The sequence below is a fragment of the Myotis nattereri genome (genome assembly GCF_964212035.1).
Source record: "Myotis nattereri genome assembly, chromosome: 19".
Taxonomy (NCBI): Eukaryota; Metazoa; Chordata; class Mammalia; order Chiroptera; family Vespertilionidae; genus Myotis; species Myotis nattereri.
The window spans coordinates 6598762-6611546 of record NC_138095.1 but is presented as its reverse complement, the minus strand read 5'-3'; the positions used below and the strand labels follow the sequence as shown (position 1 = coordinate 6611546).

Below are 12785 nucleotides of genomic sequence, written 5' to 3'. Positions count from 1 at the left end.
CTACATACAAACAACCGCACTTCCTCTGAAGGCCCGGAAAGACATGCTCACACCCCTCTAGGACTGTCTCCACTGCTCTCTTCCAGCAGACGAACAGGTGGTGGAAGTCACACCTGGGCGAGCCTCTGTCGCAACAAAATCCTCTGATGGTGCTAAGAACCGGTGCCCATGAGAAGGAGCGGTCCTCCCTTGGCCGTGCGGGAGGCACCGGACATCCTCCCTAAACGCCAGGCGTCACTAGGCCAGTTTAGAAACTCCCTGGACCATCCCAGTAACGCCCCGGAGGCTGAGGAGCAGCTGGAATCCGGGGGGAGGAGGGAAACCAGAGGTGGTGCTGGTGTGGGGGTGGGACCCAGGACCCAGGGAGAGGGGGGAGGGCAGAGGGTGGGAGCCCAGGAAGGCAGGAGGAAGAGGTGTGGCAGGAGCAGAGCTAACGGGACGAATAGAAGAGGCCATCTGTGGAGGTGCCAGATGTGCGAGGCGTGGTCATCAGGAGCCGAGTAATTGGGGCCCGAGCGCCAGCCGTGCCACTCTCCACCCTGGGCTGCCGAGTACACACTTGAAACCCAGCATTAGGAGGCCTCTGGCAGGGCTGCCGTATCGGGGCTTTGATGTTTTAATTAGCCAGCAGTCATATTAGATGACTCAAGAGGGGACAAGTGGGAGATTACTAGAGCAGTTAGGGGCCCTGCGTGGGGGATGCAAATGACTTTTCTGAGTGGGGACCCAGGTTCAGGTTAGAAATGCAATTAGTGGGCCTGTGAGTCATTATGCTGGGAACAGGGCATGGGTGGGCTTTGGGCTGGCGGCTCTGTGCGTCCTTTTCCGAGTTGGGGTGTCTGCGGTGGGTAATGGGAGTGTTCCAGGTGGCGGGGGACACAGATTTGATTGAGTGGGTCCTGAGGGCTGCCTGCTCCCAGCTTTGGAAAGAAGGCTCTGAGCTCTGAGGCATTTCAGAGGCTGGGTCAGCACCTCTTAGCAGAGGCCCTGAGGAAGTGGAGGGAAAGGGCCTTGCAGCCCAAGGGGAGACAGCTAGGCAAGGTCACTGCCAGCCTGGGGCTCCAAGCCAGGAATTCATGCTTGTAGCACTTCTGACACCCTGATTGCTTCTCCTGTCCTTCCCTCTTTTCCTTCTCTCCTTCAACAAGTACATACAGAGCACCTACTGTGGGCCAGGCCTGGTGTTCTAGGCTCACAGTGGTCCCCACTGTCATCCCACAACTGGGAGAAGCACTTTACGGCTGCATGTCCTAAAGTCGGGGTCGGGAAGCTCGGGCCCATGAGCCAAACCTGGTTTGCTCCCTGTTCTGGCACAGCCTATAAGCTAAGAATGGCTTTTCCGTTTTTAGTTTGTTAAGTGAAAAAAATCCAAAGACTAATATTTCATGATGCATGTGAGTTACATGATGTTCAGATTTCAGTGTCCACCAATAAAGTTTTCTTGGTACACAGCTACACGCACTCGTTTCCGTATTGTCTATGGCTGCTTTTGCAATACAATGCTAGAGTAGCTGTGATGAAGACCAAGACTGTAGGGCCCACGAAGCCAAAACTCTTGCCCACCTTGTTCTCTATAGGAAAAGTTTGCAGACTCCGGAGAAAAGCATTGGATTCCACTGGCTGAACTGTAAGCAATTTTACTGTCTCCATCTGCTTAAATGTCACTACATTAGAGATCTTTTCTGATCACTTGTTAAAACAACGCCTCACTTGTCACTCTGTGCTGCCTCCCACCCTTACTCTGCTTTATTTTCCTTCATAGCACTTCCCCCTGCTTGCAATTCTTGTGGGAGTGTACGTATTTGCACGTGCATGTAAATATTTGTATCTTACACATTTATGTAAGTGTCTCTAGATACAGTTTTTGGCCTACCCACTGTTCACTTTGTTCTATCTGTAGCCCCTAGACCAGTGCCCAGCATGTAGAACATGTTCAGCCAGTATTTGAGGTCAGCTATAAACTGAATTGTGACCTCTGGGATTCATACATTGAAGCCATAACCCCCAGTGTGACTGCACTTGGAGATGGGGTAGTTAGGAGGTACTTAAGGTTAAATGAGGTCATGAGGGTGGGACCCTCATCTGATAGGATTGATGCCCTTAAAGGAAGAGGAAGACAAAGACACACCTCTACTTCCACGCACACACGCAGAAAGGCTATGTAAGGGCACAGCAGAGGTGGCCGTCTACAAGCCGGGAGGAGAGCCCACACCAAATGTGACCACGCTGGCCCCTTGGCCTTGGACAGCTGGCCTCCAGAACTGTGAGAAGTAACTTTGTGTTGTGTAAGCCGCCCAATCTGTGGAATTCTGTTACGGCAGCTCGAGCTGACTCATATAAGATCAAACGCATGTCAAAACTGAAGGGTCTGCTCGACCAGCATGACTCAGTGGTTGAGCATCAACCTGTGAACCAGGAGGTCTCTGCTCAATCAGGTCAGGGCACATGCCTGGGTTCCGGGCTTGACCCCCAGCAGGGGATGTGCAGGAGGCAGACGATCAATGTTTCTCTCTCATCATTGATGTTTCTATCTCTCTCTCCCTCTCCCTCCTTCTCTGAAGTCAATAAAAAATATATATATTTTTAAATTTCGAAGTCCCTTAAATGCTTAGCCAGAGACTAAAGAACCCCTGAAGCTACCTGACGGAGGGGGTGACCTTATCAAAGCCGAGTGTTGAAAACCATGTGACTGCAAGGCCTGCAGGCCGGGAAGGGAAGAGATGGAGACTGGGGTGCCAGGAGAGAGCCCTGAGGTGTGAGAGGGCGGGAAGGAAAAGGACCAAGTCAACACTGACTCAGAAGCTTCCGGCCTGAGTGGGTGGGAGCCAGTGAGCCTTAGAGCAGGAGTTGGGGGTGATGAGAAGGTGGAGGGAGGGAGGGAGGGAGGGAGGATTTTCAGGCAGGAAGGTAGACACCAGGCACAGGAATCTGGAAGATCTCGAAACAGAAGCCAGGCCCCTGCCCTTCCCCAGTTATACAGGAGCCTCTCAGTGATACAGGGACAGGAGCATGACAGCGGGCCCCTGGGAGACACAGAGCACCTCAGGCACTGCCATGGGTTGAACCGTCCCTCCCAAATTCATATGGTAACGCCCTACCCCCAGGAGCTCAGAATAGGACCTCATGGGGAGTTGCTAATGAAGGGATTCTGTTACAATGAGGTCATCCCTGCAGTCCTGATCCAACAGGACTGATGGCTCATAAAAGGGAAATTTGCCCTAGCTGGTGTGGCTCAGTGGATGGAGGGTCGGCCCCTGGACTGAAGGGTCCTGTGTTCGATTCCAGTCAAGGGCATGTACCTCAGTTGTAGGCTCGATCCCCAGCCCCAGTTGGGGCATATGTGGGAGGGAACCCATTGATGTGTCTCTCTCACATCAATGTTGCTCTCTCTGTCTCTCCCTCTCCCTCCCACTCTCTTTAAGAATCAGTGGGAAAATACCCTCAGGTGAGGATTAACACACACACAAAAATAATAAATAAAAAGGGGATATTTGGAGACAGACACACGCCCAGGGAGAATGCCACGCAACCTGCCCGCTTTGCTTCTGCGCAAATGAGGGCAGACACTGGGCTGAGCTGGGCAGCAGGCCATCCCCACCAGGGGCCAGACGCCCTGCACCGTGCCCTTCGCTGCAGCGCCCCGCAGCACGCTCCACCCTGCGGGCACCATCTCCCCTGGGCAGCCAGTGTTACCCGGTTACGAGCTGTGGCAGCTCAGGGTTCAGGACCACAGACCTGCAAACCAGCAAGTACCCATCCACCCGTGCAATTAAAAAATTGCTACTTAACAAACTTAACCAACTGTGTTTAATGCCTCGGAGTATAATTTCCTCGTAGTGTATTCAAAGCATTATTTCGCAAGTGATTCATTCTTTATAATAACTCTGTCGAAGCTTGACATCGCTGCTTCTTCTCCCCCTACTTTGATTTTACAGTCTATGGTCTATACTCTGGAGGGGGGTGGAAAAGGAGGTGCCTGGGAGGCAGTCCCATCACAGGGTGAGGGCCTCTGGCGATGAGGGGTCTTTAAGTTAGACTGCGGAGACTTTATCCAAGTGGGTTTATGCTAATCGTTGCAATGAAATCACAAGATAACCAGATAGACAATTTGCAACTTGGTCTCATTACCACACGAGAATGTACATGTGCGTTATGAATTAATTTTATTTATTTTTATTTTATTTTTCTAATCCCTAAGCGCTGACACTAGCCCAAACAGCTGAAGCCAGTCCGGAAGGGCAGAACCTCGCTCCAAAGCCTCGCCCCTAAGCAATCCCCCCTCTCCCACAGGCCCCCGGGAGCCAGCCTCAGTGTGTCCTGTGACTTCCACAGGCACCTCCCCCTGGAGAGTCAGCAGCCCTTTCCACCTCGGGCTCCCAGGCCAGTGTGCTCACTGAAGGGTCCTTTCCTCTAGGGCCGTCTTGTGGGGACCGGGGCTCCCCCATGGCCCGGCTCAATCTGATTGTAATGGACTCAGCCCGGGATGGCCCAGCCAAGGTGCTGACACTCATTCCAAAGAGCCAAGCCTAGGCCCTAAGACCCCAACCTAGTCCCCAATCAGCTGAACCCAGTCCTGAAGGGTGGAGCCTAGCCCCGTAGAGCAGAACCCATACCGGAACAGTGGAACCCAGTCCCAAATGGCGGAATCTAGTCCTGAAAGGTCTAGCTTAGGCCCGAATGGCCCAGCAAAGGCCTAAGAGCGAATCCAGTCCCTAAGTGCGGACACTAGTATTGAAGAGTCACGCCTACCCCCAAGAGCTGAACCTTGGCCTCAATAGTTGAGCCCAGTCCCGAAGGGCAGAGCCTAGCCCTGAGGAGCCGAACCTATTCCCCTATGAATTAATTAATTAATTAATTAATTAATTTTTATTTTTTAAAAAATATATTTTATTGATTTTTTACAGAGAGGAAAGGAGAGTGATAGAGAGCCAGAAACATTGATGAGAGAGAAACATCAATCAGCTGCCTCCTGCACGACCCCCACCGGGGATGTGCCCGCAACCAAGGTACATGCCCTTGACCGGAATCAAACCCGGGACCCTTGAGTCCGCAGGGCGATGCTCTATCCACTGAGCCAAACCGGTTCTGGCTCCTATGAATTAATTTAAAAGAAATCCTGTAATTGTCTTGTGGCCTGCCTCCATTCTATTACATTGGGCTGTGTGTGTGTGTTTACTAAAGAATTAAATTGCCAAATGTATATACTTATAATGCACACGCTTTGTGATTATGTTTCTACCTTTTAAGATAACCTGGGACCCTCAGAAAATGGACGTGGGCTGGGTCTCTACTGGCCTCTGAGAATCTCGGCTTGGGTTTTGGCCACTGATACTGATTTGCAAAGAGAGGAAGCAAAAATGACTTGGACCCGACGTGGCCTCTCTGGGTAGAACCTGAGTGTGGCTGGGGTTGGAGGGGATGAATGAATGTGCAGAGCTGTGCCACTGGTTCCCGAACCAGAACGTCATTGTCCCACTCGGACAACATCCAGCATTGAATATACTCACTATTAAAATAAATAGTTAGCAAAATAAGTGGAAATTCCAGCAGGGCTGAACCCAAACACCCGAAAATTCAGGCCCCACTTCCTGGCTCCATCCTGGCTCTGACCGCCCAGGGAGGCTGGTCTCACGGCTGAGTGACCTACAGAGATCCTGGGGTCACCGAGGAGGTGACGACTCGGGTGAAGGGAAGCGAAAGGTCAGCAAGGTTTGGGTTCGGGCCCTGGCCGGTTTGGCTCAGTGGATAGAGTGTCGGCCTGGGGACTGAAAGGTCCCAGGTTCGATTCCGGTCAAGGGCATGTACCTTGGTTGCGGGCACATCCTCAGTGGGGGGTGTGTGGGAGGCAGGTGATTGATGTTTCTCTCTCATCGATGTTTCTAACTCTCTATTCCTCTCCCTTCCTCTCTGTAAAAATCAATAAAATATATTAAAAAAAAAAGATTTGGGTTCGGCTCCCACCAAGGCCTGGGGACATATCTGTTCAATATAAATTCCTGGAACGCATCTTTGCTGAGGGCCCTTGTCCTGTGTTTGAGGGCACCTGGGTAACCTGGGAAAGGGAGGGGACTAAAGATGCTGTTGGGAAAATCCAGCCTGGTGTCTAACGCTGGTCATGAACCAGATCGAGAGAAGGGAGAGCCAGCCTGATGGAGCTGGGCGCAAAAATGAGTTGAATAACCACTCGTAGCTAGGGAGTTGGGGCACCCTCCCACAGAGAGAAATGAATCTCAAAACACAGGAGGTTCCTCAAGCTTCTGAGAGGCTTAGGGAAGGGAGTCATCAACCGGCACCCTGAGATGTCAGCCTGACTGGGGCCCAAAGAGTCTGCTGAAGGCAGCCAGGTGGGGAACACCTGGGCACGATCCTACAAAACCCCAACCATCACGGGACTGCGGCGTGTGTGTCTATGTCTGTAGCTTGTCTTGGATGCGGAAGTTTCTGGAGGTTGAGGCCAATAGTTGATGAAAAGCTGACACTTTGGTTGTGAACTCCTTCAGGGCAGCGATCAAGGTCACGTTTAGTAAATGCCTGTTTTGCGCCCAACTTGGGTGAGGCCATTACACATTTGCTGGTTCATTGCATCGTCATGGAAACCCATTTTTTCAGACGTGAAAACAGAAGCTCTGAGAGGTCAGGGGACGATCGCAAATTAGCAACTAACAGGCAACCGGGCAGGGCATGGGATCAGGGCTTCGGAGCTCCTAGCTGTCCACTCCAGGCCTCACTGCGTTCCCCTCCGCGCATTCCCAGAGCCTGGCCCCAGGAGGCATGAATGACATATGCTACAGTGACTTGAATGATGACAAGGATGATGTGGTCGTGATGGGACAGAGGTGCAGCCCTGTCACCAAGACTCCCTTTCCCTTTCTGGGCCACAAGGGTGCCATCTGTAAAATGGGAATAGTGCTTCTTGCTCTATCTGCCTCATGTCAGCAAAATAAGAATCAGTAATATATCTTTACCTCAGTTAGTGACATAATAATTAGCCTCATTATAACGACAACAATAACAATACACAGTTTTTGAACACTTACTCTATGCCAGGCTCTATGAGTTAAGAGTGGACTGTGGCTCCATGGCCTGAGTTCAAGTCCCATCTCCTCCAGTCACTAGTCATGTGACCTTCATCAAGCTACTAAACACTTTCTTTGTGCCTCAGTTTTCTCATCTATAAAGTGGGGACAATAATAATACATCATTGGGTTGGGCTGGAGATGAAGTGAGACTGCAGACCTCAAGGGCTTAGCACAGTGCCTGACCTCGCTCAAGAAACATTAGTTATGCCCCGGCCGGTGTGGCTCAGTTGGGTGGAGCATTGTCCCATTCACCAAAAAAGTCGAAGGTTCAATTCCTGGTTAGGACACATACCCAGGTTGCAGGCTCGACCCCCCGTCAGGGCATGTGCAGGAGGCAACTCATTAATGTTTATCTCTCATATTGATATTTCTCTCTCTCTCTCTCCCCCTCTCCTTTCCTCTCTCTCTAAAATCAAAGAAACATTTTTTTAAAGAAACTTAGCTATTATCCTATCCTATATAATAAAAGGCTAATATGCAAATCAACGGCACGTTGGAACGACCAGTTGCTATGATGCATACTGACCACCAGGAGGCAGAGGCTCAACACAGGAACTGCCCCCTGGTGGTCAGTGCGCTCCCACAGGGGGAGCGTTGCTCGTCCAGAAGCCAGGCTCACAGCTGGCGAACACAGCGGTGGTGGCAGGAGCCTCTCCCGCCTCTGCAGCAGTGCTAAGGATGTCTGAATGCCAGGGAGCAGGCCTAAGCCATGAGTCGGACATCCCCCGAGGGCTTCCAGACTGCGAGAGAGTGTAGGCCGGGCTGAGGGCCCCCCCCTGCCAGTGCACGAATTTTGTGCACCAGGCCTCTAGTATACGTATAAAAGGCGAATATGTTAAGTGTCCCTCCGTCTGACTGGTTGCTATGATGCGCACTGACCACCAGGGGGCAGACGCTCAACACAGGAGCCAAGCTGCAGTGACGTGGCAGCAGCAGTTCTCGGGTGACACACCCTGAAGCCAGAGAGGAGGGAGCCCGATTCCTCACGGGGCCGTGCGATTCCACCTTCGGCCGTGGGTTATGTTGTTGTTGGGGCACTGTTGGCTCTGAACCTGGTTTACTGCACACTTGCTTTTGTGTTCCACACCCTGTATGACAGCAACTTTGCAGAGTGCCCTCTTGCACTCTGGGACCCCTTGGGGGATGTTGCAGAGCTGTTTTCGGCCGATCCCCACAGGCCAGGCTGAGGGACCCCACCTACCGGAGGGACCCCGCTCACTCCACAGATGCCTTTTGAGCCATGGGCCACCCCAGGTGCAGCCAGCTAGGGAGGGACCGAGGGAGGTTGGCTCCAGGGCATGTCTGGCCTGTCTCACCCAGTCCTGCCCCTTTCAATTAATTTCCTTTCAATGTGCAAGAATCCGTGCACCGGGTCACTAGTTATTATAGGTAATGCTATCATCCCACACAGGACCTCATTTCATCCTCCCCACAATCCCATGGGCCGATCAGACCCACGAGAAATGAAGGCTCAGTGCAGATGCGAGCTGTCTGCTCAAGGTCACCAGCAGGAAGAGGCTGACCCCCGTGCTGCGTGCCTGGCCCAGGGCTGTGGTAAAGGCGTAGGAGGGTGGGGATGGCCACACGCCCACAAGGTGGTATTGCTGTCAGTATTATTGTTATTGTTATTTTTATCCCAACATCATTAATGTGCCGTGAGTCAGAGCTGACTTAGAAGGTTTCAGGGCTGTCACTGAGAGCAGAGTGTTTGCTGGTTTGTCTTCATGTGCACACAATCGAGCTGGCTCCGGCTGCCCCCCTTTTTGGTTTTCAGCAAAGCCAGCACTCGCTAGCCAGTTGCGGTGCGAAAAAGGACCCTCACGAGGCCTGGTCTTTTGAAGATTGGGGACCCATAAGCACTCCCCAATTGCCTCATCATTCGGAGCTCTCCGGAGTGGGGCGATGCTGACACTTACTTGGAAGCAGAGAATAGCTTCTCACCAGATTTTGACATTTGGAAAACATCCAGAAACCCCACGTCCCCAGGGGTGAGGGAGTGCCAGGCTCCTGATGAGGTGGAGGAAGTGGAGAGGGGGTTTCAATAGGAGCCATCTCTCTGACCACCTCACTGCCTCTGTCAGCCAGAGGCTGGGGAGAGGAGCAGCGGGCTGAATAAGAGGGGAGAGCGCCAAATGGAAATCTCATTTCCCTCAGTCCCGAGACCCCCTTTGCACACACTAAGGACTGGACTGATGCTTAACTAGTATGTGAAAATAGACGTTCTGCCTTCAAGCAGGGCACAGTGCCACCCCTTGCCCCTTAGGAGAGCAAATCAGGTAGGCAAGGGACTAGGTGCTTAATCAGAAGGGAAAGCAAGAGGGCTTGATTCCATGCTAAGGTTTTGCAGGGAGAATGGACAAACAAGCAGTTTCTCCTTGTCATCTGATCTTGCACTTCCCAGCTTCCAGGACAGTGAGAAAGAAAGTTCTGTTGTTTATGAGCCACCCAGGCCATGGTATTCTCTTCTGGCAGCCTGGACGGACTAAGACACTGATCATTTCACCATGATATCCTGCAAAGGCGGCCAGCGGTGCTAGTCATCATGCCTGCTCTGTTCCCAGCACTGAACCCCACCCCCCAGGCTTTAAGTTCAGGGCTATGTTCAGGGTTAACAACGTCTAACTGAGGTGGACGGCATGAAAGGAAATGGCCAGAGTCCTGCTGCTCAGATTTCAGCAGGACCTTAAGGGTCCTTCTGGTGGGGGCAAGGCCTCCTCTGCTTCTTCCCTGTACCCAAATCTCAATCTGCTATTTATAACTTACCGAGAGAGACACAATAGGGAGTGTTGGCAAACCAGAGAGCCCTGTCTAGACTGGGCAGCTGCTACTCAGTCCAGGAGATTATCTATCTCTATCTCTATCTCTATCTCTATCTCTATCTCTATCTCTATCTCTATCTCTATCTATCTATCTCAGGCTAATATGCAAAGTGTCCCTGTGGGAGTTCAACTGGGAGTTCTATCACTCGCTATGATGTGCGCTGACCACCAGAAGGCTCTGTGGAATAAAGGGAGGCCCCGGCCAGCAGCCAGAAGGCCCTGATTGGCCCTGATCACTGGCCAGGCCTGGGGGCTCTACCTGTGCATGAATTTCGTGCACTGGGCCTCTAGTTTCATCATAAGAATAGAGATCAATATGGTCAGGTTGTCCACATTTTTAAGAGAAGTTGTAAATATGATATTTATATAAAATTTTGAAATATTGGCAATACATTCAAAGTTCAAATAGAGCCCTAGCTGGTTTGGCTCACTGGACAGTGTGTCAGCCTGCGGACTAAAGGGTCCTGGGTTTGATTCTGGGCACATGCCCAGGTTACGGGCTCGATCCCCAGTAGGGGGCATGCAGGAGGCAGCCAATCAATGATTCCCTCTCATCATTGATGTTTCTATCTTTCTCCCCTCTCCCTTCCTCTCTGAAATTAATAAAAAATATATTTTTAAAAATATTTTTTAAAAAAGTTCAAATAGAAATTGTCTCTTAGGACAGCGGTCACCAACCTTTCGGACCTCACGGACCACTGGTTGGTGACCGCTGTCTTAGGATAAGACAGTGTAGCTCCAACAAATCATGTCTATAGTCCAAATCTTGCCCGAAGCTGCCTCTTTCTGCCCTTAGACTTAGGAAGGTTTTCCTTATGGCAACACTTCTTTATTTCAATTAAGAAAGAAAATATAACTCAGCCGGCATGGTTCAGTGGTTGAATGTTGACCTATGAACCAGGAGATCACGGTTGGATTCCGGGTCAGGGCACATGCCCAAGCTACACACTTGATCCCCAATAGGGGGCATGCAGGAGGCAGCCAATCAATGATTCTCTCTCATTGTTTATTTACTAGAGGCCCGGTGCACAAAATCGTGCACTGGTGGGGTCCAGCTGGCCCGCCCCTGATGGAGATCATCGGGGGCAGGCTGGCTGGGGTGGGGGCCAATTAGGGGTGGGGCTGGCTGGGGCGAGGGGCCACAGGCATTCTAGTCGTTCTGCTATTCGGTCTATTTGCATATTACCCTTTTATTACATAGGATTTATTTTAAAAATATACTCTTACTGATTTCAGAGAGGAAGGGAGAGGGTGAGAGAGATAGAAACATCAATGAGAGAGAATCATTGATCGGCTGCCTCCTGTATGTCCCACACTGGGGACTGAGCCCACAACCAGGGCATATATCCTGACGGGGAATCAAACCCTGGTCCATAGGTCAATGCTCAACCACTGAGCCATGCCAGCCGCGCCTCTCTCATTGATGTTTCTCTCTCTCTCTCTCTCTCTCTCTCTCTCTCTCTCTTTCCATCTCTCTCCATCTCTGAAATAAAAAATGCATTTTTTTTAAAAGAAAGAAAATACATAGACTATTTTAGCTTTATCTGCTCATTTCTCCATTAATGGATAATAGCCTCCTCACGCTCACAATGTGACCTTGATTTTCCCACTCATTTATGCGTTCAGTGGTTGCTTCTTGCATGTTCCCTGCCTAGAAATCAAACCCACAACCTTGGCATACACAGACAACACTCCCACCAACTGAGCCACCCGGCCAGGGCATGACCTTGATTTCTGAGGCAGCATAAGGAGCTACAATTGTGCTTGTCCTCCAAACATTCCCAGAAGTCACTGCAAGAGGTATAGAGGGAGTGGCCAGTGGGACCCTGGGTCTGACCTTCCGCAGAATCCCTCGTGTTCCTATCTTCCTGGCTAAGGACGCAGTCCCCACGAAGGCTGTGTGGCGTCCCATCCTCCCGTGAAGCTATGCAGAGAGGCTCTGAGCCCTTGCTCAGATGAGCTGGTGGAGAAAGTGCCATAGATGCTGCACCAGAAGAAAGAGCTTGGCAACCCGGCGCCCGGGGCTCGGGGCAGGTGTGGGCAGGAAGAAGGTGACCCGCTGAGTGACCTGGACCATGTCCACCTAGACGTCGCTGCAGGCAGAGCTGGGGCGGCAGCTTCACATGCCTCCCTCGGGCTGCTGGCCCGTTAGCTGCCTGGGCCGGGGAATAAGAGACGCTGCTGTTCTCTAGCCAAATCGAGCGGTTCTCGGGAACCATATCTGCCCAGCAGCCGAACTACCTCTGGGCAAACTGGCAAAGATGGAGTTGGTGAGGCTGCGGGGAAACAACCTGCCCCTACTCAGCCCGTAGGGTTGGCACGACCTTCATGATGAGCAATTTCTCAATTTCTGCTGAATAACAAGTGAATATGACCTTAGACCCAATAATTCCACTTCTAGGAATTTATTTTATTGAAAAGCCTGCCCGTGTGCCAAATAAGGTGTTTATCCGATATCATTCTTTACAGGAATGTCATAGCAAAATATTGGCAATGACCCAAGAGCGTTCATTTTGGAGGATGGGCTCAATGAATATGGCAAAGGCAGGCAATGGAAAATTATGCAGCTGTCACAAAGAATGAGGACTCTCTTTATCTACTAGTTACTGGTGGTACTAATTTCTAGATATGCTGGTAAGTGAAAAAGCAGGGTGCAAAACTGTATGTGTAATGCACTCTCGTTTGTGTAAAAAATGTGTGTCTACTTGTCTCTCTATGCTAAAAGGACCACAAAAAATTATAACTATTACTTATGGTAGGGAGGGAAGCTTTGTGGCTGGGATTAGGGGAGGGAGAAACACTTTCCATCATGCATATTTTATAGCTTTTTAAAAAATATATTTTTATTGATTTCAGAGAGGAAGGGAGAGGGAGAGAGAGATAGAAA

The 12785-nt window shown here is 51.0% G+C and overlaps 1 protein-coding gene across 2 annotated transcripts in view; it reads right to left on the bottom strand.

Annotated features, from left to right (window-relative positions):
* The window catches only part of NOS1 (nitric oxide synthase 1), a gene marked incomplete at both ends in the record, with an annotated part of 75435 nt that overhangs the window by 52808 nt on the left and 9842 nt on the right, over positions 1-12785 (bottom strand). The window lies entirely within an intron of this gene.